We start from the raw sequence: 6403 nt of genomic DNA, 5'->3' as shown, positions 1-6403 counted from the left end.
TCAAAGGCCGTCATAATCCAGTGGCTCATACAGCTCCACTTCCAAATGAGAGGAAGCATGATTTATTTAGGTCATGGACAGTTTGTTAGTGAATAAATACTGATATTTTTGTAGTCTAGAAACAAACACAAAACAACGTAACTGAGAATAACTTCAGATGGGAGTCAACATCCACCAGCTGTGGTTCACTGCAATTAGGCGACAACATACTTATGAACCTGCAGGAGGAATCTGCATGTATGTTGATCGGTCTTGTGTGGAACACGCAAATATATATAAATCAGGAATCTGTGGCGAGACAAATAGCATGTACCTCCTTTGATTCCCATGGTTCCTTGGGAAAGGTGTATGTACTGTTTATGTGTTTTAAGTCGTTTATTTTATGTCTTTTCCTCCTGTCTGGAGGAATTTTTTCAAATGAAGGTCACACAGTTTCTTTGGAAACGTACAAGGCAAGTGAAGTGATGAAGAATGGAAGTAAAGTATGACACAAAAATATATTTCTATTCTCTTCTGCAAAATACAATCTGATTCCTGATCTTGATGAAACTGATTTCTTTCATTTTCTCGCGGGACTGCTAAACAGGATGTGTTAGTGTTAGTGTTCCTCTACCTGTTAGCTTTTTGTTTTCATCCTTATAGAAATATGTCGTTGATAAAATTGCAGAACCCTGTTGCCAGCATTGGCAGAGAAGAGCATTGATATGGAGATTTCTGCAAACACCTGCATTGTGTTTAGTTGCAACGTTTCTTTAAAGGAGCTATTTGTAAGTTTTGCTATTGCTACATAGCTAAAATTACCATAAACAGCTGTTTACTTACCAGTCTCGAAGAAACGTTGCAGGTTCAGTATGAAACGTCATTCCTTTACTCACCAACAGCTGTCTCCAGCGGTAGAAAGCAACGCCAATGTTACCTCTTGTCTCTATCACGTCATCACGTTTCTTCTACTGAAGTTAGCACGCTAACCAGCTAGCTCTGGCCCGTCAATTCACTTTCAGATAGCGACTCACTGTAACCTCCAATCTGCCCTGAAGACATAGCGCTGCTTAGAGGGCTTTTTACAACCTCTTGTATTATAAAGACAACAATGGCCAAAGCTCTTGTCAAGCGACAATTACCACCACCCACTCCTAGCAAGAAACCACGTTTGTCAGCAGAGAAAACAAATTCATGTCCAATGACAACAATTTCTAAAAAAAAAAAAAAAAAAAAAAAAAAAGCATGTCTCACTTGTCCCTGCGGTTCCTTTTAGCAATACTGAGATCTACTGAGTCTCTTTTGTTTTTGTGGCCCACAACTTTAATGTTTTGGTTCAGTCTCATCGCTCTCAGCAGACTCATTTCAAGCAGCAACATGCAGCTGTTTTTAGCAAACTTGTTCCAATGAACCTACTGTACACTACCTGCCTAGCCCCAGATGGCAGACAGCCACAGTTAGCTACTAGCTAACCACTAAGTGGAGCATAACATTCAAAGACAGCAAGCAGCAGACACATGAGGTCACAGGGAGAACAGCAGCAGCTCAAACATGCAGCGGAGGAGTGGATGAGCTAATGACAGAGGTACTCAGAATGAGGTGGATGAATTGACAGTTAACTGCAGCGAGCTCTCTACTGGGAGTAATTCAAATACAAATGACATACAAAAACTGGCTGAATCTCCTCTGGTCCTGGAAGCTAAAGCCAATGACTTGAAAGGGCCAATGCAGGCGCCACATCATAGTGGTTAATGGCATTCCTGAGTCTCCATATGAGCAATGTTGCAACTCTGAGGAGGAAGTAAAACAGATGACTCAAGAGAAAATAAAACCTGATCAAAACTTTTGGAGAGAGCACACAGAACAGAGAGATGTAGGAAAGGCCCAGAGTCATTGTGGTTAAATTTCTGAGGTATAAGGACGAAGAGGCGATGCTAGAGAGGGAAAATCACCCCAAACATCTATGTAAACAAGGACTTCCCAGAGGCTGTAGGTTTAAAAAAAGAGAATAACTTTTGCCAGCAATGCAGCAATGAGAGCTGCCAGAGAAAGGGGAGAGATGGCCTGTCTTTGTTATGACAAATTAATCACGAATCCACCATTAAAGTCAGAAATGGCACTAACATGAAATCAAAGTAAGTGCAAATGGAACACCTTTGAGGAACCTGCAAAAATATCTAAATTTGGATAAGCCATGCGAGTATTAGTCAAATTACCCAGGAGAAGACTGAAACTGGCTCATATAAATACCATCAGTCTCGAGAACACAGTTACTGAAAATAACAGATGTATTGGTTACAGATCATTTTAGCAGCTACAGAAACTCGTCTTGATTTATACATTCTCAGATGATGCAGTGAATATACAGGATTATAATGATTCATAGAAAAGATTAGAACGTGCTTTGAGGAGGGGTTCACTTGTACATTCAGAGTCGTGTTCTGGCAAAGGTAAAACAAGACCTCATGTCTGCCGATGAGGAGTCCTTGTGGTTACAGGTTCAGTTACCATATGTTTAACCACTGTTGGTTGGAGGCTGTTACAGGCCACTGTGTGCAAACAGCTGAATTGTATGAAATGCCTGTTACCATCGGGTGCAGTAAAAGTAGGAAAGCAGGGGCGTCTTGTGGCGTAGTGTTCTAAGCAGGCAACCCATGTGTAGAGGCTACAGTCCTCGCTGCAGTTGGCCCCGGTTCGAGTCCCGCATCGGACGGCCTTTGCTGCATGTCATTCCCCCTCTCTCTGCCTCCCCATTTCCTGTCTCTCTCTACCATCCTGTCCAATAAAGGCACAAAAGCCCCAAAAAAATATAATTTAAAAAAAAAAAAAGTAGGAAAGCAAAGATACCCACAGGGACAACCAGCAGTGATTTATTAAAGGTCATGTAAGAGATTCTGACAGGAATCGCTTTGTACTGACATAAATATATCGGATCATATATCAGATCATTTATGTTGGTTTGACAGAACATCCTGATGGTGGCATTAAAGCTTTTCAAAACTTATTTAATCCTGTAGTGGGTAAAACCATACAATGTAAAATGTCACGGCACCATAGATTGATAATGAGCTATATGGTTGACAGATGTGGCCAGATTTGTCTCTTTTCTAACACGACCATATGAAATCCTTGTTATTTAAATAACTCATAAATAAAGTGGACAAATTGAGTGTTGACAGAGATGTCATCACTGAATTATAATTCATCGCATGAGGGCATAATTGAACAAATTATCAAAGACAAGTTATCTTCGAAATTTGAATAAACAACAACAACAATTATCAAGTATAATACTGGTAAACCAGGGTTATGAACAACTTAGAAGGAACTTGCTTTTAAAAGTGGAGCTGTTTGTCACATCCTTAACACCTGTATAAAAAAACGGTATCTTTAGCATGGAAAGAAAAAGAAAAAAATGCAGCAGAGGGATTTAGAGGTACAAGCAATCTGTCAGTCAAGAAGTGTGGTATTTGGATCAAACTTTACTCTTAAAGTGAAGTCACAGTTGAACTTGGTCTATTAAAGGATTGCCTAAGAACAGGTAGAGGAAACCAAACTTCTTGGATTAATGTTGGACAGCAGATTGGGAAAAAAAACTGTCACATTCATGAGGATAAGTCTAGCGCTTAAGGAAATGTGCTAAATTATTACCTCATCAATGCATATCTCAGATTCTTCAAACATGAATTCTTATGCAGTTAATTCTTACTCAGTAGCGTGGACCGGCAGGTCAAATAAACTACAGTTAGTCCAGAATTGAGTTCTGTGGTGAGTCCGGACAGGGAGAGGCGGCTGCATCAGGGCCAAAGTAGCACATCTTTAGATTACCTTATTTATCAGAAAATAAAATAACAATTGTAAATTGTAAAAAATGCTGAATATCATTTTTCTCCAAGTATTAGCATCATCAGAATGCACGAAACCTTAGGTTGGCCCTTGGTTGGATAGGGGCTAGTCTCAAATATTATGAGTATTAGGGCCACATTGAGGAAAAAGAAAAATCTCAAGAATGTCATAATATTTCAAGGAAAAAGTTGTAATATAACGAGAATTAAAAAGGTAAAATTTCGAGAGGAAAAAACATAATTTTTAGGAATAGTAGAAGCAACCAATAAAATGGGTGAAAGGACGGTGGCAGCCTGAGCTGCTTCTGGCAGCTACTGTTTGTCTGTTTAACAATAAAATAGACACAATTTCTTGCACAATCTTTTCACTGTCCTGATGCTGATGATGATGTGATTCTACATCAACTAAAACCCTTAGTTAAGGTTAGAGAAAGACCATGGTTATGGAGTTTTAAAAAGAAATTGCTCCATCGACACGTCTTCACACCCTTGCCACCTATTAACATATAAGACACACTTCTTGGCACTGAATGTAAATCTCGAGACATGGAATTTCCATTATAAACTTAATATGACCATATTTTTGGTACTGGAAATAGCTCTCTGCTCTGTCTCTGCCAAGTGGATTTCATCTGTATCATTGGTTCTTTTATTGTATGCCAGTGAGCACCATTCTAGTGTCTTTCTAAATTCAATCCAGGCACTGGTTATAAGAATGAGTTGGCCACATGATAATTTTTTTTTTTAATTTTGATGATCTAGGAGGAATTTATTTTTCTTCATTCCCATCATCCGCACACTCCCTCCCTCTCGTTTTTTTACAGCCGTAATTTCTAGGTCACATTGTGGTGAATCACTTGTAAACTGCAGAAAATATATTTTCAACTCGCCCAACTTTTCAATCACGCGTCTCCTTGATAGAGCAGCCTCAGCACACTGAAAATACATTACATGTTTGTTAGGCAACACCCAGCTGGTTCCCGTTCCTTCCCAAGTGGTCCAGAATTAATTTGTCGTGGCCAAATAGTGTGCAAGGGAAAAATGTGAGCTGTTGTCTGGATGCTGCGGTCCCCACATGAGCCACCTCTATTTGTCTCAGGCACCCCCAGACAGCTGCAGCTCTCACAGCTGGGAGAGAGAGGCCATTAGCAAGCAATTTCACCCCTCCACTCCCTCATGTCCTCCCTCCATTAGACAACTTCCTTCATGCCTTCCTCATGGACTGACTTTAACTTCTAAATCCACATTTTGCATACCAACACATGGAACCTAAAGGCATGTGCATCCCAGGTATAGAGAGCATTGAGCTGTTTGTTTTTCAGGTCAAGTGGCCCAGTATAAAGATAAAAAGAAAGTGATTAACCATACTGGGTGTTGAAAGGGTTTTATCCATAATCCATCTGCCCACTTGGAATTACTTCAACTGTATGAAGACATTCTGTGGGACCGTTTTTGAAGCGGAGGGAAGAATGGCATCTTGCTTATTAGACCACTAGAACAATTTAGTCGCAGGCAGCAAACAATAAGCCAAAAATAAACAACCCAACAGGGAAGAGCAGCAGCATTATGCTCACTAAGCCGTCATTCAATCCATCATAATTGAATATCTGCACTATCAAGCACATTCATCCCACATTCTCATTGTTGACTCATTGTTAAACTCGCTGAATGAATGTTGTTGATACTGCTGAATTTTAATTCGGGGGCCGTGCTCGTGTGTAGCTGGTGGATGAAATTAAAATGGATGTGGGTTTGCAACTTGTGAGATTTGGCGTGAGTCTCAGTGGTAATCATTCGGCCCCTCTTGGTTAATCATTTCCTTGGGTGTGAAGCAGGATACTTGGCCAAGTAGGCAATATGAATGGCTACTGGGAAGATAAGCTGTAAATGTAGTTCCTCTGTCACTGTGTACAATAATCCCACCACTGCATCTATCACGTCTGTCTATTGAAACGAACAGATGGACTCCCACACATGCAGCACAGAGGGGAGAGATAAAGCATTTTCCTACATGCTGCGACAGTTATTTATTTACTGTTGGGTACAAAGGAAGTGGCCTGAAGAAACGTGTAATAACTGTGTGTGTGTGTGTGTATATGTATATATATATGTGTGTGTGTGTGTGTGTATATATATAGTATAAAAACTATAAAAAACTTTACATATAATGCAATAAGAATAATTACATGTTGTGCTAGTTGCCATAGTGATACAGGAGCCATGCTAATTGGGTTATGACAGTGGCTGTAAAGAAGGACCTGTGGAATCTTATACAGATTGCTTGTGTGCACTCATATCACCTATTGAATACATTTATATACTGTTTATGCACCTCCAGTTGGCTTTGCTAAATACATTTTAGTATGATTTAGTTTGTTTCCAATTCAGGAAGAGAGAGATCTTGATACTCTAAAGTGGTCGCATGGACGATATTAATTGTGTTGTCTGGTTTGGACATTGGAGGGATGACGAATGAAATACATTGAAGTTGACTCACTAGTGCAAATAATTGGATACTTGATGCAAGTGGATAACTCATGACAGTCCTGCCATAGATACCTAGAGTTTTTAGTGTAGAG

Source organism: Seriola aureovittata, chromosome 20 (genome assembly GCF_021018895.1).
Source record: "Seriola aureovittata isolate HTS-2021-v1 ecotype China chromosome 20, ASM2101889v1, whole genome shotgun sequence".
NCBI lineage: Eukaryota > Metazoa > Chordata > Actinopteri > Carangiformes > Carangidae > Seriola > Seriola aureovittata.
Note: the sequence above shows the minus strand (reverse complement) of the source record.